Source organism: Coenobita brevimanus, chromosome 38 (genome assembly GCF_032717465.1).
Source record: "Coenobita brevimanus isolate Jiangsu-jjx chromosome 38, ASM3271746v2, whole genome shotgun sequence".
NCBI lineage: Eukaryota > Metazoa > Arthropoda > Malacostraca > Decapoda > Coenobitidae > Coenobita > Coenobita brevimanus.
This window is the reverse complement of record NC_136991.1, coordinates 30,482,001-30,482,226: the sequence shown is the minus strand read 5'-3', so window position 1 is coordinate 30,482,226 and position 226 is coordinate 30,482,001.

Sequence of the window (226 nt, the reverse complement as noted above, 5' to 3'; positions counted from 1 at the left end):
GATGAACAGGAAGGAAATGAAAGTTCTTTCAGTTAGATATTCAACCTATTCCAGAAAAAAAAAAAAAAGGACTGGCCTTACTGTGTTGAAATATCCATGCTCGTATCGACTACCTAAAGAAAGCAGTTCAGACAGTCCGTGGCAACAAAATTAGGCAAAGAATAATAAATTATTGGAGGGATTTTGACATGCAAATAAACATGGTAAAGATTATGACTATCTTGGT